This window comes from Callorhinus ursinus, unplaced genomic scaffold (genome assembly GCF_003265705.2).
Source record: "Callorhinus ursinus isolate GAN/ISIS: 27379988/994484 unplaced genomic scaffold, GSC_fseal_2.0 scaffold1, whole genome shotgun sequence".
Classification (NCBI taxonomy): domain Eukaryota; kingdom Metazoa; phylum Chordata; class Mammalia; order Carnivora; family Otariidae; genus Callorhinus; species Callorhinus ursinus.
The window spans coordinates 22,605,940-22,630,332 of NW_027397063.1; the positions used below are offsets into that span (position 1 = coordinate 22,605,940).

General features: G+C 39.9%; 1 non-coding gene across 1 annotated transcript; it reads right to left on the reverse strand.

Annotated features, from left to right (window-relative positions):
• Positions 1 to 10,368: 10,368 nt before the first annotated feature.
• On the reverse strand, positions 10,369 to 10,475 carry LOC112834277 (U6 spliceosomal RNA). Its single transcript, XR_003210826.1, has one exon. It is a non-coding gene; the product is annotated as a U6 spliceosomal RNA (small nuclear RNA).
• Positions 10,476 to 24,393: the final 13,918 nt, after the last annotated feature.

The window sequence follows — 24,393 nt, forward strand, 5'->3', positions numbered from 1 at the left end:
CAAATTTTATATGACATAAAACACTTTGTCCTGAGGCATCTCATGGAACTAGTACTTTGTGACACCCACTTTGAGAAATACTCTCCTAGAAACTTTATTCTGTCCCTAGGCACTACATTAATGGCCCCCAAAAACCCTTGCTGTGGTTTTGTCTTTTTCTTGTTCCAGTTTTTTAAAGTCAATATAAACTCATGAGAAAGAAACGTGAGAATCTCAGGTATTCTGCAGAGATAACAGAAATGCTGTTCAGTGAGAAATTGCATGTATCCTTCCCACTTACGACAGAGTTTAAGCACTTAATTGAGATCAGTGCTCAGCACTTGAGCAACAGGGATGATTGCATTATGTTCTTTAGATTTTGCACAATCATTAGACTAAACTAAAGCAGGAAAATACACTCACTGTCTTCCCCCTCCCAACTCCCAACTCACAAAAGTATAATTTATTCACTTTTGAGACTCCTCTATGATTATTGCAAAGTTCTACTTCAAATAGAAGTTTGCTAAAAATGATAAAAAATAACAAAACAAATAAAAAAAATTTGTGGCTCACACAAAAGTTAGGGGGAGAGGACTTAATGATTTCTCAGTAAGATAATATGGAACTGAGTCCCAGTGGAAGGCAAAATGTGGCGAATTAGTCATGAAAATCTGTGTACTCAGAAATAGATAAATACAAACGTACAGAAAAGAAATTGAGGATTACCGTTATATGAACTTTCACTGGCATTAAGTATAAGAAACTATGATATAAGAGAAATTACAATGAAATGGGGGCAGTTGGGATTTAAATTTACTTAATTAATTTTGAGATGGAAGATGAATGCAATCAATAGATTAAAATGCCCCAGCATAGGTGTTTTGAGAGTAATTGCCGATGGGTAATGGTTATTCTAATGAAAAAGATGGAACAGACAAATGGAAGCAGCCTTAAAAAAAAAAAAAAGACATAAATGGAGAATAGCATTCAGCTTAAAGAGAACGATTAAAACATTTCAATAAATGTGCAAGCATTTCTTGTGCAAGTAATTATCTGTCAAGGATTAAGCCTTGTTTTCATTAATGTTGATGATATTCATTTTTTCCTAGCGTTTTCCTGGCATTTAAGGTATTCTATAGCTATAACTAAAATGCATAACACAAACACCCATGTACATATGACAACAAATTTAAAGAAATATGTGTGCTAAATATTTAATACCATGTAATTCTTACTAACATCATTTGAATAGTTATTATTTAAAAGGTTAAAATTTATAATGATGTTAAGAACTGTTTTCATCAATGAATCTCAAGTGGAAAGATATTTTGAATCTGTTCTAGTAATAAGCCAAATAAAAAGAATTATATACTTGAAATGTATTATATAGCCAATACATGTGGTAGGAAACTCATACATGCATGCACATAAACACATATACCTACACACCCACATGCATACATACATATATATACGCACATACACATATACATATATAAATAATTTCAGTTCAGTAGAATCTAAGGTATGATGAGTAGATTTATAGACTATGGAAAAGAGGCACTAACAAAGATTATTGGGGTCAAGACAGGCATTCCAGACAGAATAATGCTTCCGATACTCTCTATTTCTCTAGACAAATTATATATGTATGTATCTGTATGTATACATAAAATAAGGTGCATTTATGTTTCCATGTATGCACTTATATTTGCATATATGTATACATGTGCTCATGTATATATATTTATATGTATACATACACTCATATACACATATGTATTATATTCATCACATATATAAAACTTTCTTATCTTTGTATGTCTGAAGGAATGGATATTTTGTCATTTGAATGACCACATGTTTTAAATGAGTAAACAAATGTTGTATACATAGTATTTTGCTTGGCACAGTACAGTGGGGCCTGGCAATAACAAATCATACAATCTCACTATGAACTAGTTGGAGGCAATATAAGGCATAGAGTGAACATTATATTAGAAGTAGAAAGTGAAGCAAGTCATACATGATTGTGAGTGTTGCAGAAATCCCTTTCAGGAGTTGACAGGTAGGAGGGAGCACGGAGGTTTGGTGTGGGCAGGTGAGATTTCAACATTAAAGGGATTGAGTTGAGGGAAGGATTGATAGAAGATAGCCTGGAGGAGGGGAAGCTGACGGGACTCAGGCTCTAGCCCACAGGAAACTGTAGTCTGATGAAAGAACCAGTGAACTGAGCAAACATCTCCAATTTGGTGGAATCCAAAATATGATAAATGCATGCAGAGCGTTACCTTGGCGTTATGGAAGGTGGGTACCTACTTCAGACTCTAGGAGTTAAGATAGGAATCCCAGACCAAATAATACCTCAGTCTCTATTCCTCCTAGACAAAGAAGATAAATGTGAGGGCTTCACTTTCCCTATGCAAAAGCTACAGCATCGTAAATGTAATATAGTAAATGGTAAGCAGAATAGTCAATGGTATGGAATGTTTGGAAAACAACAACAGAAAAAAGATACAGTGGAGAAAGAGTGAATGGAATGAAAAGAGGTAGAGTAAGAATGCCTAGACTTAGAGAAGACCTAAAGGAACACAAAGAGTCTCCCATGCCCCCTTCACAAACTTCCTTTTCCGTCCTGGGGAGGTAAGGACATGTCATCCTCAACGGGGATTTATGCTTTTGTAAATGGGAAAATTCAATTCTATCTCCAAATTTTATGTATCCAGCCTTGCCCTGCATGTGGTAAGTTTCCCAATAAAGAATGCCATATAAGCCAAAATCTACAAGCTAAATAAATATCGTAATTATAGTACACTGTGAAATATTCCCGCTTAGAAAGTGTATAGTTTCATGTAAACAACAACAGGAAATACCAGACACAAGCAGAATGAGAGTAATTATGATTAATACAATACAACCCCAAGTGGGGCAGAGCGACTTTCTACACATGTGCAATTGAATGCAGTAGAGCCAAACCAGACCCCAGGGCTCAAATAGGAACTTCATTAGGGAAAATTAAAAACAATACACAATGCTGATAAATCTTGCAACAATAATCTGCCTGAGGACCAACTACAAAAGGAGCACCAACAAATAAAACTATATCCTGCAAGGAATACATGAATGAAAACAAGGATAATAATGTGCAATAAAACTTAGTAGGGAAAATGAGTTTGAAAGCAAATCTTGGTCTTCCTGTCTTTCCTCCCTCCCATTCTGCCTTCCCCCAGGATCCTAATGAGTTGTTGATTATCTCTTTTTAAAAGACCAACTACAGAAAAGCTTAGAAACATGAAAAATAATTAGAGCATAAGACTAAGTATGGATAATTATGAAATGGCAAAATATAATTAATCATCCATTCCCTGCAAATGTCTCTTCTAAAATGACTCCATAGTTTTAAAATGCACAAGAACTTTACTTTTGTAATACCCACACACACTCATAAACATACACATAGAAACAGCACACAAACTATGTGCTGACAAAATTAACTTACTATAAGACTTAGGGGCAACTTTCAACCTACTCTTGAACATTGAGTTTGCTACATTAGCTCCCCAGGCATAAACTATACCTGCTCTACACTTTGATATCATTCCTTAGTTATAGCTCCTCATCAGGGATTTCAAGTTTTCCATGTCTGAATTTAGTGCTATTAGAGATGATTTCCACCTCCCTTGAAGACATGTATATTTATTTTCCTAACCATTTGAGACTTGAGAGAGGGTTTCTAAATAAAGATTGTGAAATATTTAAAAATGTACGGCACTAAAACACCATGTCTTATACTCCTTTTGCAACTGCCAGTTTCTGACACAACAGTGAATTGAAGGGCTGCCTAAATATTGAATTGATTTGAATATCCTGGCACCCACTGAATTATTTTACCACATTAAGTTGAATGGCATTGTGACTTTCCTTGTAAAAGCATTCATTCCATTTGACTAAATACCCCAAGAGCTTAAAGTCTAAACATTTTGCAAAATAAGCTAATTAGTAGTGGAAACAGGATAGAAGGCAACAAAAATGTGTTTAGAAGCTAACAGGGTTGTTGAGCAGTAAGTTTGGACTTAAACCCACCTAAGAGGAGCAAAACATCTTATCGCATCATTTTACCACTTTATGTCAAAGTAAACAGCACGAAACTCCTCTGAAGAGACAGATTTATTCTGCTAAAATCTCAAGCAAGCAAAAATTTAGCAGGAGATTTTTTGTATACATGGTGAGTAAGCCAGTAGCACTATCTTCAGCTGCAGCTTTGCAAAAGCAGGAGGACTGTTTTTCAAAGAGATCATTTTTTTTTAATATAAACCCTTTATAAAAGCTGAGGATTGAAGTCACAGTAAATATTACCTTATTCGAGGCAATTTTATTGGTGGTGTTAAACTGTAGGCAGTAGACCAGTATTTTTTTACCTGGAGAGGTCAATCCACTTAAGCAACATATACTTAGGGAGCAAACAGAGTCAGTATTTTCCTGTGAGAAGATCCTTGCATCATCTGAAGCATTTAGCAAATGCCTGAGTATTGCATTATATGGAAGAAATTGTCCTTGAACTAAAAATGACTCCTGCATGTGCTCTCACAAGGAACTTCTCACTGAAGGAACTCAGCTGTGTTATGGAAAATGCACTACCTTCCTTGAGCCCACCAGAAGTCACTCAATGTACTCTTAAGAAACAAGACACTCATCAATTAAATGAGTGAAACTATGTTTCTCCATACAGGTGTTGATGAATGGGTGGGTTTCCTCAGTACAATGAGTGCTCAGTGGCAACTATCAGGGAAAACTAGGCAACAGGTTTCAGCCTTCTTAACATTTCAATTCTGATTTCCTTGTTTACTATAATAAAAGTATGTATTTTGGGGGCGCCTGGGAGGCTCAGTCATTAAGTGTCTGCCTTCGGCTCACGTCATGGTCCCAGGGTCCTGGTATCAAGCCCTGCATCAGGCTCCCTGCTCAGTGGGGAGCCTGCTTCTCCCTCTCCCACTCCCCCTGCTTGTGTTCCCTCTCTCGCTGTGTCTCCTTCTGTCAAATAAATAAATAAAATCTTTAAAAAAAAAAAAGAGTATGTGTTTTTTTCCCCTAATTGTCGATCCAAATTGTTAAGGTTCATATTAAAAACAAGGGGTAAATTATAAGAAAAAATACAATTTTTATTAAAAATATTGTCGTTAGAATACTCCATGTATCACATAATGCTTTTGGATGCAAGGAACAGAATATGTCCCAAAGAAAATGCTTTAAAAATACAGACTTAATATAACTTAACAAGCTGTCAATGTATAAATAATGTCAGAGTGGTCGCAGTGAATGAGTTGGCAACAAAATAAATGTAATTAGTTGTGGAATAATTTTGCCCCAATTCTACCCACTCTTTCTCATTAAATTAAGGGGGAAAATGGCATAGAGTTTTAAAACCATGTTTAAAACAATTTTTTTTGTCATTTAGAGATATAGACATAAAAAAAGAGACTCGTCTGTGATGTTGATTATTTTCAAGTGATCATGTTTTATACAGATTCTGAAACATTCCAGCGGAATATAGGTTATCTTAAGATCTTTCCAGATTTATGTGAATCTTCAGACATTTTAGAAAAGATGGAGTTAGTGGGCTCCCAGATGGAAAAGGCAATGAAGAATAATAATTAAATAAAGTGTTTAACGTGGATAACCTAGGGGTTCTCAAAAGTATCTTTCCAGTACCCGGGGTGTCCTCAAGACATTTTCAGAGAGATTGTGAGGTCAACGCTATTTTTATTATAATCCTAAAATATTACTTGTCTTTTCCACCGAATCTATCTTTACAATGATAGTGCAAAAGTAGAGGTAGGTCAAACTGTTCCTCCTTGAACACAAATCAAGTTAGTAGCACCAACCGTACTAGTAGTCATTGATTGTATTCTTCAGTGTACCCACCATATTAGGTGCTAGGCCTACCATAGCAAAGTATCACAGACTAGATGACTTAAAAACAGAAATTCATTTCCTCACAGTTCTGGGGACTAGAAGTCCAAGGTCAAAATACTGGCAGAGTTAGTTTCTTCTGAGCCCTCTCTCCATGCTTGTAGAAAGCTGAGTACTTCCAGTGTCTTTATATGGTCTTCCCTCTGTGTCCTAATATCCTCCTCTTATAAGGACAGAAGTCATATTGGATTAAGGTCAACCCTAATGTCCTCATTTTAACTTAGTTACCTCTTTAAAGACCCTATCTCCAAATGTAGTCACATTTTGAGGTAGGGCTGGTTAGGAATTCAACACATGCATTTTGGAGGGGACAGAATTCAGCCCATGAATTACACCATCACAAAATTCCCTTTAAAAAAGGAAAAAGAAAATTTGATGAAGCAGTAAAAAGTATTGATTTATTAAATCTCAATCCCTGAGTACATATTTTTTTATTACTATGTGCGATGAGGTGGATGGGAAATACCCATAAAGCACTTCTGCTTCACACTGACATATGAATGAGAGTCCCAAGATAAAACATGTGTTTTTAAAATAGAACATATTTACTTAAAATAACTACTGCCTACTTGACACTCAACAGACTTTTTTTCAAAAATGAAAGATGTGAGTCTAACACTTCAAGCAAAGATGAGAGTAGTATTAATGATGACATTTGAGCTTTCAAGCAAAAATTAGAATTTTCAAAAATGTGCATGGTTTTCATGCACCATAAAGTTGACAACTTCCTAATACTTAAAGGTGTTTCTAGTAACACTGGTAATGATATTGGTATATATGGTTTTTGATATTATGTAACAAAAAGAGCCAACAGTTGGAAGATCTGCATAACTCCATGAGTCAATATTTTCCAAATGGCCAAAGCATGATACTTAAAGTCTTACATAAACAAAGGATCTATTCCAAGTGCATGATAGACTAATGGATTTTAATGTAACAGAGTTTTAAAAATTAACTGATATGGTTTCAAATTTTACATTGCAACTTATTTTCAGAAAATTCCATTTGTCAAGTTTAATATATTATCAGAAAAAGCATATCCATTGTTATCTGAAAGGACTATTAAAATACTCTTCCTTTTTCAACTATATGTCTTTATAAGGCAGAACAGAAGAGCAGCTGTGCCCGACTCTTAGAGGATTCTTCTCCTGCCGAGGCACTGGAAGAAGCATATATTTCTGGGGGTGAAGTTACAAGACTCTGGAGATCCCATAGGCCTGGGTGACTCAGTGAGTGGTTGGAGCAGAGTCTCATGATGGGCATGTGCCATTAATGAAGAGGATGAGCTATACAATTTGCCCAATGCAAATGTGATTGTACTGAATGAATGCCGTTGCATTGTACATTTAAAAAGGGCAAAATTCATGTTACCTATATTTTACCACAATTAAAAAAAAAAAAAAACTTTAAGAATACCAAGATAATGACAGCAGTTAAACCAAACATTGGCCCTTCTTGAGCATGGAGCCCTGAGTGACTGCCTATCTTGCAAGCCCATGAAGCTGGCCTTATTAGAAAGAAATCAACCTTTATTGTATTAAGCCATTGGGATTTTAGTGTTACTTATTATCACAGCATCACCTGACATGTCCTGAATAATAAAGAGCTGAAGAAGGCTTAACTAAAGAAATGACTTTCCAAACTGATATCCAGAGAATAAATAGGAATTAGCAAAGTGAATAGAAGAGAAGACTTGCTCAAGGAGAAATGGCAGAGGCGCCTGGGTGGCTCAGTCACTTAAGCGTCTGCCTTTGGCCTCAGGTCATGATCCCAGGGTCTTGGGATTGAGCCTCACTTCGGGCTCCCTGCTCCATGAGAAGCCTGTTTCTCCCTCTTCCTCTGCCTGCTGCTCCCCTTGCTTGTGCTCTCTCTTTCTCTCTGTCAAATAAATAAATAAAATCTTAAGAAAAAGAAAAAAAAGGAGATGGAATAACATATACTAACACGCTTAGTAAGAAGAGAGAATAACAAACACAGCATAATGATACCCCATTTGCTGGCTATTGCTGTTGTCCCTCCAAAATACTCTTCACCATCCAGCTTTCTGCCTCAGGAGATGAGCTGTATGGGCTTTAACAATGGATTCCCTTAACTTCGGCTTATAGTTAGATTTGGCCACTGGAGAGCTCTGAACTTTTTGTTTTTTTTGCTTTTTCTTTTTTTAAAGCTGAGGGAAGAATAAAGAAACCAGTACATTTATTTCTCTGGCCCTCTCTATGAGGTTGTCTCAGGTAATGCCTCAGGTAATGCCTCAGGTAATGCCTCAGGTAATGCTTTTCCACTAATGACATTCAGGTCTTCTCCAAAGGGATCTTTCTTCCTAGGTTCCATAACCACTTCTTTCCCACAATCCCTTTGGTCCTAAGGATGGTAGCGCATTCTGGTTGTGGTTTCAATCTGTCTTACTCACATATTTGTAAACAGTTCCTTCACTGAACCCTTATTGAATTATCTTGTTTTAAGAGGCACCGTATTGTTCCCATTTAGGCCCAGTATGATAATGCCAGTATCAGAGAGCAGAAGAATGAATACAGCTTGAGATGTGGTTAGAGAACAATGTAGAGACCAGGTCCATGTGGATATGTGAAGCAGTTTTGCCCACCATCTTTTAAGAGAAGCCACTGAAATACATGCTGGAGGCATGTTATGAATGTAGGTACATTTTTAGAAGAAAGCTTTGAAAAAAATACAACTTAGACTCTATTCCAGTGGATGTATTAATCCTTGCACCCTACATAAAAAAATCCATTTTTTTCTGCAAAGTAATCACAAAACTCTTGTCATTAGTCTGTACAGAGAATTATAATACATATGAGTTAGAGAATAATGTAACCAATTCAGCTGCCTTCTCTATAGAAGAACAAAAGTGTATAATCAGTCCAGAAGGACAACCCTAGGGGTAAGAGGGCACATGTTTTTAGGTTTAATTATCTCTAAACTCTAGGTAATTACCCATAATTTCAAAGTAAATCTCAATTACATTACCTGGTTTATATTTTTTTTCATTCCCGTAAAGAAATTTGCATCATACTTCTTTTATAGTTAGAAGAATCATTATAGCTACCAGTTGAACCATAGATTTGTACCTCATTGTGGCTAATAATGGTACTTAATTAGAATAACCAGACTAGCTAGAATAATTGGTTACCACCTGGAATACTTTATTATAATAAAAGGAAATCATGCTATCTATTCATGTCCATTCATGTCCATTTCCTAAACCCAGAAATACTTATTTCCTTTTCATCAAGTTGTGTTTTAGAAAAAGTTGTATGTTGTATACAGTCCTTCTAGGAAGTGAATTGTGACCCTTCCTCCCCCAGTCATATGTTGAAGTCCAAACTCCCAATACGACTGTATTTGGAGATAGGACCTTCAAGAGGTAATTGAAGTTAAATGAGGTCATAAGGGTAGGACCCTAATCCAGTAGGATGGGTAGGCTTATAAGAAGAACAGAAGAGTAGAAAAGAAGCATGCCACAGAGGAAAGGCCATGTGAGGAAATAGCATGAAGGAGGCTGTCTGCAAGCGAAGGAGATCTCTCCCCAGAAACCAACCCTGCTGGACCTTGATCTGAGACTTCCAGCCTCCAGAATTATATGAGAAATAAATTTTTATCATTTAAGCCACCCCATCTATGGTATTTGTTATGACAGCCCAAGCTGACTAACACAGACTTTGGGACTGAGAAATGGAGTGCTACTGTGACAAATACTTATAAAAAAGGAAGTGCCTTTAGAACTGGGTAGTGGGTAGAGGCTGGAAGAGTTTGAGGTACATGCTAGAAAAACCCTAGATTGAGAAGAAGGAACTGTTGACAGAAATGTGGATGCTAAAGGTAATTTTGGTGGGAGCTCAAAAAAGCAAAGGGGAGCTGGAGAGAAAGTATCCATCTTCTTAGACAATACATAATCATGAACAGAACGTTGGCTAAAATATGGATGTAAAGACCATTCTGGTGTGATCTTAGATGGAAAGGAGAAGTATGATTTTCCCAGAAAAGCATACATCTGGTGACATGTTTGAGGAGTTTTTTGGGGAAAGAATTGGCAGGGTCCCCATTTTGTGGGTTGTAAACAAAGTGCAGGAGTTGAGCAGTTTTAAAGTTCTGCCTTGGCAGAACTGTGATGCTCCTTGCATCCAAAGAGATTGAAGGGGAACAATTAGGCTGGGGGAATTAGAGAATCTAACTGATATTTCCTGTGGTCTTGTGGCCGTCATGCAAATGGATGCGTGTAAGGGTAGCTTAAATGGCTGAAATGCGAGGTTCCAAGACAAGTGGGTTGGTGGAATGCAAAGTTTGAAATCTGTTTGAGATTGCCATAGATAATCTAAGACTGCCTGGGGCATATTAGCTTTGGGAACTTTGGTTACAGTGTAGGCCAAGGAGGCCCTTATTGATATCCATTTTTATTTTTCTTTAAATATGGAACACTTTACAAATTTGTGCGTCATCCTTGTGCAGGAGCCATGCTAATCTTCTCTGTATCATTCCAATTTTAGTATATGTGCTGCCAAAATGAGCATTCAGTGTCCATTCTTTAGGGCCTGGGAAGTAGATCCAGGCCACTTCCCAGGAGGCATCTAGGAGGCATAGGAGGCATCTAGGCATAGCCAACAATTGGAGGAATAGGTTGAATTGGCTGTTTGGAGGAGGTATTGTGCCTCCTTAGGGGAGCCTTAGTATTACCAGTGGAAAGTGACAGCAAACAATATAAGAAGAGCAGAAGAGGAGTGATATTTCACAATGGGCAGGTCTTTTTGCTATTTTGGATTAGAGCCAATTATGTGAGCATAGAAATCCACATTTAGGATTTGATATATACTGAAAGAAGTTTACAATGAGAAAAACAAAGATCAACCCAAAAAGGGGTGATGATTGTATTGTGAGAGCAAGACATCAAGGGCAGGGACAGCTCCAAGTAAGTAATGATTTCTGACCAAGTAAATTCAGAGAGGTCACCCTGAAGGAAAAGGTTGAGAATGAAGTCTTGGAACCGGGAAGGAGAATCATGAGAATTTGGAGAGGAAAGTATCTAGGGAGTTTTTCTAAGATAATATCTTAGAATGATTGCATACAAGAGAATGGGGATTGGCCAGATTCATGGGCCTCCACATCTCTGAGTGTGTATCACCTGAGTCTCATTTGAATAACAGGTATAGATCTCGAATGGCTCGAAGCTGTGCTTGGTGGAGGGCTCCTCATCTGTGGACTAAGCAGTCTTGATTCTGGAAAGATGGATCCACAGGGAGAAGCCGTGAAATTTTACCAGTGTTGGAGTGGTCAGGAGAGCTTGATAGGGCACAGTCCAGAGAGGTTCCAGTGACTTTTCATCCTGTGAAAGAGTCTTAAGGTATACCAAATCCCTGGATGTAAGTTTTGGATGTATGTTACCTGAGAACGAGGAGTCAGGTTTTCAACTGCACTGGTTTTGGTGGTCATTAATGGTGGAGACAGTTTGCCCGAGGGATATAACATACTGTGTGAGATGGTGGCTTTCAGGGTCTAATAAAAGATTTGTTTGGAGGAAAGGTTTCCCATAAAGAACCCAGAATGGATTGAGATGGGTTGTGGATTTTGGGGTGAAACGTGACCTTAATAATGCAAGGGGAAGGAGGGTCAGCCAAGATTATTGAGTTTCATGCATAAGTTTAGTGAGGAGTCTTTTTATGGTTTGGTTGGTCCTTTCCACCTTACAGGAGGACTGCACCCACAGTCTTACAGATGAGCTGCCTACAGATGGTATGTTCTCTGGAGGAATTTGCTAACTCCCTGTGTTATTTGAGAGTCAAAAGTTGGGCCATTGTCTGACTGTAAAGAGCGGAAAAGCCCAAAACAGGAAAGGATGTGATCGAGGAGAAGAGTGGGGATCTCCGAAGCCCTATCTGTTTTAGTGGGAAAGGCTTCAATCTACCCCATAATGGTGTCTACAAATACCAATAGATACCTGAACCCTTTGCAGGTGAGATATGTGCTTAAAATCTATCTCCCAATTCTCCCCTGGTAGAGTCCCTCATCTACAGATACACTGAAGAAGTGGGAGAGATTTATGGGCCCCCTCTGGTGTGATGGGACAACAGGTAGAACACATCTGGGAGATAGCCTGCAAGGTTGGGGGGATGTCCTGGTTTGCCCGATGCAAGTTATGAAGAAATTTCTGTTGTAACATTCCTTGGCATAACAGTTTATTATGGGGGCCTTGTAGCCAACCTTCTGGGATATGGGAAAGCCCTTTTTAAATGTCCACTGGGTTTTTTCCTGAGAATATTATGGGGAAAAAGGATTTAGACTGGGAACCAAAGTGGCTTGAAGGGGCAGCCTGGCAACTGCCTTTGCTTGTCTCTCAGCTCTGTTGTTTCCAACAGAGACTGAGTCATTATCTTTTTGACATGCCTTGCAATGAATAATAGTTATTTGGGCAGGGAGAATAACTGCCTCTAGCAAGGCCAAAATTTCAGAGGTATGTTTGACTAAGGTATTTTGGGTCATGAGGAAGCCCCTCTCTCTAAATAGCAGCGTGGGCGTGGACTGCATGGAAGGCAGAAGCTGAAATGGTATATGTTTAGTTTCATTTTTGTGCCCAGTTGGGGGGCTCGGTAAGAGCTGCAATAAGTAAATCATCAACATATTGAAGTAAGGCACTGCCTCTGGGAAGCTGAAAGGTGGACAGATCCTTGGCTAGGGCTTGTCCAATATATGTGGACTGTCCCTACAGCCCTGAAGGAGGGCAGTCCAAGTTAGCTGTTGGGTCACTTGGTTGGTTACCTACCCAACAGGACCTGAGTGGTCCTGCCACTCAAAGGCAAAGAGGAACTTGGAATCTGGGTACACTGATATGCAGAAGAAAGCATCTTTTAGATCCAACACAGTATACCAAAGAGTGTCCAAGGGGATCAGTACTAGGAGGGGATAAGGGTTAGGAACAATTGGATGAATAGGGATAATGGCCTCATTGATAGCTCTGAGGTCCTGTACCATTCCGTATGGGCCATCGGACTGTTTTACTGCCACGATGGGGGTATTGCAAGGTGAACTGCAGGAGAGCAGAAGTCCTGTTGCTAAGAATTTTCATGTGAATGGTTGTAGACCCTGCCTGGCCTCCACACATAAGGGGTACTGGAATTTTCTGGGAAGAAAATTTTGGGACAATGCAATGAAGGTTTGGATATATGAGATTTCTGACCTTTCGGAGGAGTTCTGGTAAAAGAGGTCAAGGCCTTAGGGCTCAAATTTATTCCAGCCCAAGAGTGAGTCCAAAAGAATAGAGAGGGTTTGTCCCAGAGTGGAAAGACAAGCTGCCAATTCCCAACAAAGCCAGGTAGCTGAGAGTCAGCTCAGGAAAGGGTCCCAGCAGAGTCCGTAACGTGGGAGGATTTGCCCTGGACAAGCTGTCACAGTCAGTCGTGCTGCACCGTCGGAAAGGAGGCCTCAGGGGGACGGAGCAGAAGAGAGGAGATGAGAGGGTCCTTCACCCTCACAGATATGGGCAGTCCCGTCTGTTCAGCCTCAGACCTTCAGACCACACTGAGGAGCTGCCCTGGCCAGAGACCTTCAGTTGTCTGAGGAGTACAAGGGTTAGACTGTTGAAAGACCAAAAAGGGAGATGAGAGGGAGGGAAGGATCCCTCCAGAGAGCAAGAGGGGAAATCCCTCACCTTGTAGGGCCAGGGCAGCCTGGCACTTCAGATCCTCACCAAGGAGTAACCTCAGTTGGAGGTCGTCAGTTCCACAAGGAAGCAGTCCACTGAGGGAAAGCTCTGAGAAATTCCCAAAGAATCCAGGGACAGTCCTGGGCCAGCAGAGGGTCCCTGTATAGGCCACCAGATGTGGGGTAACCAAGTGGATGGAGGCTGGAGGGGCGGGCGGTGAAAGTATTCACCCCAGGCAGAACAAAGCAGATGGAAGTTTATTGAATATACTGCAAGGGAGGGGCGGGCAGGACAGCAGAGGAGAGACTCTGCCACGAGGCAGGGTGGGTAGGAGGCTGTAGTTAAAGGGCGGAGAGTGAGGTGGTGTGGGAACGTATGGGATTTTCCTTTTTTGGTACCTGTGCCCGGTTGTAAGCAGCCCATTGGTCAGCTAGGGCTTACGGACATTTTGAGGTGAGTCGCCTTATGAGCCTGTTTGTATTCGGCCCTGTGGTCGCCGTGGGTCCTTTGACCTCACTCAGGTCTCCATTGCTCAGGCCTATTGCCGAAAAGGGGTCCTCTTCAAGTGCGAGGCAAGATTTGAATCAACCATCTCAACAGAAGGCAGGATCAGAGACAGGATTATACCAGCAGAAACACCAGACCAAGGGAAACGGAGAAAACAGGAGGGATTGAAGGAAGGCTGCAAACATGTGTGTTAAACTTTGAGAAAAAGGAAGGTTGACTCCAGAGTCAGTTCAGAGATCAAGAAGGATGCCACTCCCACCATAGTTCCAGGGGCAAGCCTACTTCCTCCTCCTTTTCAGTGGACAAGGAGGCCACTGCTGATAAGGGCATGAGCAAGGTCCCCGCAGAGTGCTGCTGGGGTAGGGCCAGGCTGCAGAAACAAAGGAGGAAGGATGCCCTTAAGAACCATGGGGTGACTCAGCAGGCCTGGAAGGCAGAGCATTAAAGCAAGGAGGATTATTTTTGAGCCTTAAGATTGAATGGAATTTGCACTCCCAGGCTTTGAACTAGCTTGGGGCCTGTCACCTCTTTCTTCTTTCCAGTTTCTCCTTTTTAGAATGAAAATGTCCCTCCCACACCTCTCCTACCATTGTAGTTTGGAAGCACCTAATCTGTCTGGTTTCAGGGGTTCAGAGCTGGAGACAAATTTTGCTTACGGGATGAGTCATACCGTGAATCTCATTCATACCTGATTTAGAGGATATTCAGAAGGGACTTTGGACTTGAGAATGTAGACTTGATGCTGCAATGAGTTAAGACTTTTCAGGCTGTTGAGGTAAAATGAATGTATTTTGCATATGAAAAATACATAAACTTTAAGCTATGAAATAAATTCTCACCCCAAATTTATATGTTAAAGCTCTATCTATGTGGTTGTATTTGGAGATGGGGCCTTTAAGAGGTAATTGAGGTTAAATAAGGTCATATGAGACCTAATCTGAGAGGATTGTTGGCTTTCTAATAGGAAGAGATCTCTCTCTCTCTCTCTCTCTCTCTCTCTACCTCTCCCCTCTCTTTCTCTCTCTCTCCACATGCCACAGAGGGTAGGCCATATGACGAAGTAGCAGAGGGCAGCTATCTGAAAGCCAGGAGGAAAGCTCTCTCTGGGAACCAAATCTGCCGGCACCTTGATGTGGGCCTTCAAGTCTTGGGAACTGTTTGAAAGTAAATTTCTGCTGTTTAATCCACACAGTTTGTGGTATTTTGTTACGGCAGCCCGAGCTGGCTAAGACAAGACTCATTTTAAAATTTTAGATAGTAAAAGAGAAAAAAGAAATTCCTGTCTCCCTCCCCTGTCTTAACACACATTCTATGTGGCTTTTGTCTTCTTCTTCTTCTTTTTCTTCTTCTTCTTCTTCTTCTTTTTTTTTTTTAACTGAATTCAGTTTGGGTCAGAAGCCTGGGTTTTGGGGGATCAGATGAAGCAGGAATAAAATAATGTAATTCCCTGGCACTCCTGTTTTTTAGGCCAGATGGTTAATGGTGCGACTGCAGGACTCTCCGCGAAGACTATTGTTATTATATGAATCATTTGGAAGTAGCTTTGCTCCTCTCCGCCAGTTGCCAGGGCAACTCGAGTATTGATTGCTGTCTTTTTGCTTCTGTTCGTTCCCTTTGCTCTATCTTCGGAGTTTGCTGACATCCATCTAAAGGAGGTGATATGGATGTGTGGTGTGCGCGTGTGTATATGAGTATGAGTGAGATACTTTTTCACCTGCACTCATCCGGCCCATGTTTATTTATTTGTTTTTGTTCCTATATGAGGAGAAGAACACTACCTCTATTTGGACGTTGTAAATTCTCTAACATAGGCAGAGCTGTCTTCCACTGTGCTTTCGAGGATTAGCCAAGGACTTTCAAGGCCATGCGAGACGCTGCTATACGTTGTAGATTTAACTGCAAACAAGAGATTTTCTTGAAGAATGAACCTACTGGTAACAGGGTTCTCAGTTTGGCTTTCGTTATGCTCCAAGTTCTCACAAAGGTCATCCAGAGGAAGGCGTGGGTTTAAGAGCCAAAGAAACTTCTAGCTCTGGCTCCACCAGTAACTAGCCAAACAGCTTTGCACATTGTCATTTAGCCTTCCTTGGTCTCACTGATTCGTGAAATATTGTTCAAGGACCCACAGGATGTCAGATGCCATTCAGAGCTGCCCTAGATTTCTGTACTCAGATCAGAGCCTCATTTTCCCAGAAAGAGGGAGTCTTTGTGGCAGGTAGAGCAGAGAGCCGAGATACTTATTAGCTCCAACAAATGCCAGGCAGAGAGAACAGGTTAGCGGGAGAGCCCCTGAGGATGCAACGGCATAAACCCAGAGGCGGAGACTCATCTTTGCACGCACGCCCCATCCACCGTGTTCGCAGTACCTGAGAAGTGGGTGGGCTGTCTTTGCAGGGACTTCTGTTTTGCAGCATCATGAATGTGAGGGAACTGAAGTAACAAATCAATATTAATGCTAATACAACCTCTATGGAGTCTATGGAGAACCTGAATGGGGCCATACAGATTATATACAAAATTATCATTAACATATAAGAACTATCTAATGAATGTGGGTACAAACAGCGATGAGGTCACATAAAGTTTTGGAATTAATAACTCGTGGAGGATTTGAGGAAAGATTCAATTGGAGAGGCTGTAGTTCATCATTTTCTTAAAGGTAGGATAACACATTTCATATAGGGAAGGAGGAAACATTTTAAAAGGGTCAGTGTATGAAAAGGCATGGAAAAATAATCATGCCCCAGTGGGAGAACATATCATTTAGGAATGTTACCCATTGCAAGTAATAAAAAAGTCAGTAGCCGTAGCTTAAACAAAGAAAAGTTTGTTTTTGTCACATAAGAAGAAAACTCACAATAGGCTTTTGCTGAATATGGCTCAGGGAATAGGTTATGTCTTTCCTTTATGGTGGCAAGGTGACTGCAAATATCACACATATACTTCAGTCAAGAGGAGGAAAAAAGACAAATTGGCCATACCAGCCATCCTGTTTTACCTGGAAGGATAGAGCTTTGCTAGAACCCTTCCTCCCTTCTCCTCTCACGTAAGCTAGAAGTCACACATTCCCTTTCAGCTTCCCACCCCCTCCCCCAACCTCCATTAGCAACAAGGCAGTCTGGGAAAGCAAATATTTAGCTGAGAACACTGCTGTATTGGAAAAACCCCAAAGAATTCTGTTAGGAAGAATAAAGGATGAACCAACAGAGAATAGGGAAAAATGACATATGGCTGGAATGTACAGTCTTTGTATGGGAGGCAGGGAGAGCTTCAAAATGAAGCCTAGAAGTAAAGCTGTGGTCTGATTTTAATATCCCCTTTTGACTACACTTACAAGTTTTTGTTTTGTTTCTTGAAATAGGGAATAGACTAATAATCTTTTAACTTCAAGAGTTTGCAAAATCCCTTGTCAATAATCTCTAACATTCTATAGAGTATCCTTATTTGAACATTACCAGTTTTCTCTTATTTATTAACTTGCTGCTTGCCCCGTTTTCCCTAAAACCCAATAAATGTAGAACAGGAACACGTCTCCCTCCTCATTCTCCCTCATCACGTCAATACTAGGACCTTGGCCACATAAGGATTAATATAACCAAGAATTACAGCGAAACAAAAGTTAAGAGCAGAGCATCTGCACGTGATATAGGTATTTGCAGCATCAAGGAGAAGCAAAGGAATGAGCAAAGGACCCAGAAGCAGGAACTTCTATTCAAGTCCTGACTGTCACAGATGAACTGTGTGGCTTCGTGCAACTCTGAGATAATACAATGGAAGTAGTAAAATTCTAGAATCCCTTCTACTTCTATGATTATTTGTTGGTTCATTTCCTTTAGCTCCTCCACGTAGGCGCATACACTATGGCTGTATTTTTATTAAGGACTTATCGAATGAGATTTAATGGGAAAAAATATCAAGGCAAAAAAAGTCCCTCATTAGGAGATAATATGGATCTCTAACTTAAATAGATTTGCAGTCTTTGTGCAGCTGACAATTTTGCTATAAAGGAGCCTATTAAACAATATCCTCTCAGTTTGGGGTCTTACATTTCTATGAATTTAGTTTCTCTTATTTCACTGTCCTACATTTTGAAGTCTGGGGTTTTTGGGTAATTCTGTTGTTTCCTTCAGAGCACATTGCTGCCCATTAAGCTTAGAGCTGCAGCCTTCATGTTTCTAGACAGTCACAAATATCTTTAAATGTCTTTCAGGCATGACTGTGCTTATAAGAATGAGGAGGTTTTGCAGTTGGGTTCAGGGAAATAATGACCTCTCTGTCATTTATCATCAATAAGCCCTTGACAATAGCACATGTAGGCACTCTGCTGGACACAGATGCCAAGCTAGGCTACTCAACTAGCATCCAGGCTCTCTTGTTTATTGCTCTTCTTGGATCATTTCCTTTATTTAATTTTGGCAACTTACCAAAGTTAAAGAAGATATTTGCTGCTGTTGTGGCTGAGATCAGCCCACTTGTCAAACAAACTGATTATGAGATTTGGGGGGAAACTTCTCAGTGACAGGGACCAAAGACAACAATGTTCACTGATGGAGAAATCTTTATTGCTGTGAATGTAGAGCATGCTTTTGTTGCAGGAGAGCTGTGACATTTTTCTAACTGGATTGCATCTGCACTTTTAAAAGACAGACAACCAGAGTATCACTGGAGATAATAGGATCTGGGACTTCATATTTTATTAGGGCTACATTGATTCCATTTCTTTAAGTCACTGGAGTGTTATTTCACATTCCAGTGTCTGCATAACTGTATTGCCTTTGTTTCTCAGTTCCATTTAAAATTCCCTGGCATATCAAGGCTGGTGAATGTCAGTGAAGATAACTATCAACATGTAATAACTTCCAACTACAGGAACATGTAGCTTGAAAACACTTAAATGAACAGGTCTTTCTGTAATAAGTGGGAGCCAAGGGAGGACAAATTAACTCCAGCCACTCTGTGTATGTCAGATTTCATTTGAGTTTTGACTGCACATAGACATAGACATTCATTGCAGGTGGTCAAAGAACTGGAGTGTGTTCCAGTGAATAAGAAGGCTACATAAACCAAATGAGAGACTGATCACCTACATTATAGAACCTTTGTATCAACCAGCCTCAAAATCATGTAGGAACCAGGAAAAGAGATAACTCAACTTGGAGCTATAAGGAAATCCTACAATGACAACTTAATTTACTATCTTGTTTAGAACTCTGTTTTGGTTGTCTGTTGTTGCATAAAAAAACCGTGACAACCTTAAGTGGTTTTAAGCAACAATTTATTATTTTCTTTACTGGTTCTGTAAGCCTCCCATGAGATTGCAGTCAGATGTTAGAAGGGTCTGGACTTGTTCGAAGGTTCAATTAGAACATTGAAGGTGAACATATAAGATGTCTTCTTCGATCACAGTTGTATCATCTGCCCGAGGTGGGACAACTTAGGACTGCCCAGGCATCTCACCATGCTCCTTCCCCAGATGAAAAATTTGAGCTTCCACAGAACATAACAGTCTGAGGGAGCTGGCTTTTCCTGGAACATTCATTTCAAGAGACAAAGATAGAAACCACAAGAGTTCTTATGACCTAGCATCAGAAGTCAGACAGTATTATTTCCGTCACATATTATTTGTTTACCAGTGAATCATAAGAGTCAGCCCAGATTCCAGGGAAGTGAATTATACATGGGCATGAATATTAGGAGGCTTGGTCCTTTGAGGTTCATCTTTAGAGAATAGCTACCAGAATCTACCAAGTTCACCACCTAAGTGAATTGTTATAGCTTACTATGGGCCAAGGACTACATTAACTACGTTTAAATGGATTTTCTCTTCTAATCTTTACAAGAATCCTGTGAGTTATGTAGGATTATTACCTTCATTTTATAGATAAATTAATTGACTCAAATATTTATCAGTGGCAACTCTGTAGCAGACTGTGGTAGACAGAATTCTAAGATGGCTTCCATGATCTCTGCCCCATGGTGTTACTTTTGGGACTATGTTATATCACCTGGCAAAAAGGATTTTGAAGATTTAATTGAGTTTCTAAATCAGTTAACCTTGTTATAGAGAACTATTAATTCCAACTCTCTTCGTGTACATCAGATATAATTTGACTTTTGGCTGAACATAGACATAGACATTCCATCACATATGGTCAAGGAACTAGAATGTGTTCCAATGAACAATAAGGCTACATAAACCAAATAAGAGACAAATACCTTACATCATAGAGAGGCTTCATATCAACCAGCCTCAAAATCACAGATGAACTAGGGTTTTATACAGTAGATGAGCCTAACTTGATCTCACAAACCTTTTTTCGAGCAGAGGATTTTCCCAATTGGTAGCAGAAGATCAGATCAGTTGGTAGCAGAAATCAGAGATAGAGGTATGAAGTACTTGAAGGATTCAAAGGGTCATGGCTGACCTTGAAGATAGAAGAGGACATGTGCAAAGCTGTAGAATAGCATCTAGGAGCTGTGAGTGCCCACTGGCTAACAGCCAACAAGGAAACAGGGACTTTAGTTTTACACTTGTGAGGGACTAAATTCTGCCAAAAACCTAAATGAACTTTGAAGCAGATTCTTCTCAAGAATCTCAATATGAGTTCTGCCTGGACGTAATTTTGATTTTCACTTTGTAAACTCCTAAGCAGAGAACCCAGTTGAGTCTGCCTGGGTTTCTGACCTGCAGAACTTGAGCTAATAAGTGAGCTCTTTTTTTTTTTAAGTTGTTAAGTTATAGTAATTTGTTATTTAGCAACAGAAAACTAATCCGGGAACTAGAAGAATTTTCTTGATATTGTACCCTTGCTTGACCTTCCTTTTTTTCAAATCCTATTACCCTACTTTTATACCAATTTTTTTTCAGTTATTTCTTTCTAATAACTCCATTTCATACAAAGCTTATCTTAGAATATGATTCTAGGGAATCCAATCTAACACAGTTGAGTTGTTAACAGAGATGGTTTAGGAAATAGATGGCCAGAGGGAATTCTGGAGTGAGGTCACTTACCAACCAGATGTCAACAGAGGTGCAATTACTGGTGAAAATTGGATGAATGGTAACTCCTGGTACAAAACTGCCTTACAATTACCAAAACCTTCCCTTGTGGTAAAGTGGAATGGGCTGAAGGTAGAAGATGGTGTATTGGCTTATACGATATCTCTAGCATTCAAGTAATGTAGGAGTAATGGTTATTTTTAGAATTGTGGAATTGATTGCTTTTTTGTTAGGTGTCACTGATGAGCTAAAGAAAGAGAATGACAAATCCAGGTAAGTCAATGACCAGCTCAAGGCATATTATGAAAGTGAAAGTTCTTCCATGGTAGCACTAATAGAGACTCTTCCTATCTGGAGCCAAAGAGTGGACCACACTAAGGTTCAGGCTTAGAACTCAAGCGTGAATCTAGCAGAGCTACAAAGAATGATAAAATCATATCCTTGTCAAGTCTCTACTCTGAAGTCTGGAAGAGACTGGAATCCCATAATCTCTATGAAGATATTTGGGTAGATATGCTTGAATACATTGAACCTAAAATTACCTGGAAACTTCTGTGTCTACAGAAGTGGCCACTTACTATTGCTTGAAAAGAGCAATATCTACTTTCCTAAAGACCATGCAGAAGCATCTGTTTCCCTGAATCCATACTGAAATCTCCCTTGAAAAGTACCCTTCCTGGCTCGGACATCAATAACAAGAATCAAGTCTTAGGATGACCCAACAAGGAAGTACTAACTCTACTAAAGGAGGATAGAGGTTATTCATCAAGGGAACAATAAAATCTGGTTAGTATGTCACAGCTAGAATCAAGAACACTTAGCTAGGAGTGGACTTGACGATCCTGCAGAAATTGAGTTGTATCTAAGCTGGATTGGGAAGCTTAAATAATATGGGGGCTCTTTCTCATGATTCAGATTCAACACCCTAACAAGGGCTTGGACTTAATACACTGTTTAAATGGCTCCTGGAAGGACAGTCCATATTACGATGGTTCATATCAAAGTACCTGGTGATGACAGAACTATGATTGTCAGAATGTTGAGGAAGGAACAAAAATACTCAGAGAAGTAGATATGCAAGAATAGATCTATTATGATAGGTTAAACAACCTACCAAATAGCTATGTTTTCTAAAAGGGCTCAGAGGACACTTCTTTTATTAATAAAAGCACCAAGTGAAAGAGGAACCAGCAAATGGAAGCTCAGTGGTGGAGTCATGGCTATCCACTGGAGGCCAATATTAATAATAAGAAATGCTGTTGTGAAACTGCACCCGCTGTTGTGGGGATGATATGATTACAGAATAGCAGAGGCTAGGTGGTAGCATTTAACCATCAGACACAGAGTGAGGGTATTTACTAGTATGGGTAGTAAGGTTGGAATAGAAACCTGGGGGCTCTGACCCACAGGACCTATGGTTATGGCTAATTCACCATGGTATTCGCAAGAACCAGGAAAATGGACAAACAATAAGGTTTAGCTTAATATATATATTCCAAAAAAAAGATTAAAGGCAGATGAACTGATGTTAACCACTATGGTGGAAAACCATTATTCCTCACCCAGTTTCCAGACCTGGGCTTGACTAAAGAAGATACAAGTGAATTTGAGGAAGGACTCTGCTATGCTACAGCCATTCATCCAATCCTTCCCCAAAAGAATCTATGTACAATGGGGGTGGTGGAATACCCAGAATTTTTTGAAAGTTGTTGGTTACAGGTTCCAGCTATAATGAGACCAAGGACCCCAAATCCCATTGTGGTCACCCATTATAGTGAAATGCCAAGTGATGAGTGGAGTTCTTGTCCAGTTCCAGAGAAAACATAGATTCACCCTGTGGTCATTTCCTGGGCCTTGAGTTTTTAATGGGATGAATATATTTACAGCCAGAGCAGACAGTAATTAATATACATTCCAGTCTTGATCAGGGATACTTTTAACTTTCCTGCTCTATGTCATGGTATAGGCCAAAGGGATCTTGATGGTCCTGTGCATAAGGAATCCTGGAAGACAGTGGCAAGAAAGAAATCTTCCCAGGGTGCAGAGTTTGTGTAGTGTATCTGGTCTTCTATCTCACGTGAGGAAAGGAGTGGCCTGAGATAATGACATACCGAGATTCCCGACCAGTTGGAAATGGCTTGGCTGATTGATCAGTGGCTTGAAAGAGCAAGACTGAAGAAAAAATCTAGAGGAAGGCATATGGATGTACTCATGGGTGTGTAGATCTTTGAAGCCCACATTCATGCCAACTGCGAGGCACTAAACAAGGTGGTGGTCAGGAGGACTCATCCAGTATGTCAACTACCCTCTGTACTCATTTGAGCCAGTGTTCACACAGGAGACCCATAAATGGACTAGGCATGGTAAAAGAGGTGGTGGCTTTACATGAGTCCAATAGCATGAGTGTATTCTAACAAGTCTGATACAGCTATCTTTGTTGCTAAATGTCTGCCTTGTCAGCAACACAGTTTGCTAATGGGCCCTTGAAGTGTTATCAGTTCTCAAAATTAATCAGCCACTTGGTGGCAAGATGATTACATCAGACCTCATCTACCCTGGAATGGGCAATAATTGACACATGTGCTGGTATGTGTTTTCCTTTCCCTCCCTTTAAGTCTTGATCAGTATTTAAATATCAGCTTACAGGGTGTCTGACTGACTGACATTTTATCTCATATGATATTTCTTCAGATCAAAGGACACAATTTGCAGAAAAGTGATCATAACATTGAGCACAGCCCAAAGGATCATTAGCCTTACTGTTTTTTAAACCACTCAAAGCCTGACAGTCTAATATAATGTTGCAATGACCACTCAAAGGCATGCGTAAAGCTCTAACTTGCAAATAATACCTTGCTAGTTTGGAGAATTGAATTCAGGTATGGTATATACTTATAACTAATGGCCATTTTGTCCTGAGTCTCTGATACTTCGAATATATGAATCCATCACTCCCAATGCCCCATTTAGAGACTATGTGCCTCTTGCCTTAGCAATTTTAAATTTGGCAGGTCTAGAGTTCTAAAATTATGACTTCCACCTGGTCATTTTAAGTTCCTCATGCCAATAGACTTGCACACAAGAAGTTTACCATATTGGCAATCGTAATTGACTGATCACTGTGAGGAGGTAGAATTGCTTTCATGCAAAGTAGCAGAAAGTAGTCTATCTGAGCCTCTGGAGATGTACTATGGCATCCTTGGTGATCTCAAGCCTTGTTTTAACTGGGAACAGCCCATAGCCAAACAAAGGCACAGTACCAAGAGCTCAGTCACTTGAGGTACAAAGA